Here is a 219-nt window from a genome sequence, read left to right on the forward strand (position 1 = left end):
GCAGAAGCAGCAATAGGAGCGGAAACAGCAGGAGCAACAGCAGCAGCAGCAGCAGCAGCAGCAGCAGCAACAGCAGCAGCAGCAGCAGATGAGAAAGAATAGGAGAAAAGGAAGAAAGGATGTAGGAGAGTGTAAATAAATATAAGTCCCCCATCTTATTCAAAAGGGTTTAGGGTTTTTTAGGGTTTAGGGTTTAGGGTGTTTAGGGTTTATCCTTTC

This window comes from Eimeria mitis, genomic scaffold (assembly GCF_000499745.2).
Source record: "Eimeria mitis Houghton genomic scaffold, Emh_scaff617, whole genome shotgun sequence".
Taxonomy (NCBI): Eukaryota; Apicomplexa; class Conoidasida; order Eucoccidiorida; family Eimeriidae; genus Eimeria; species Eimeria mitis.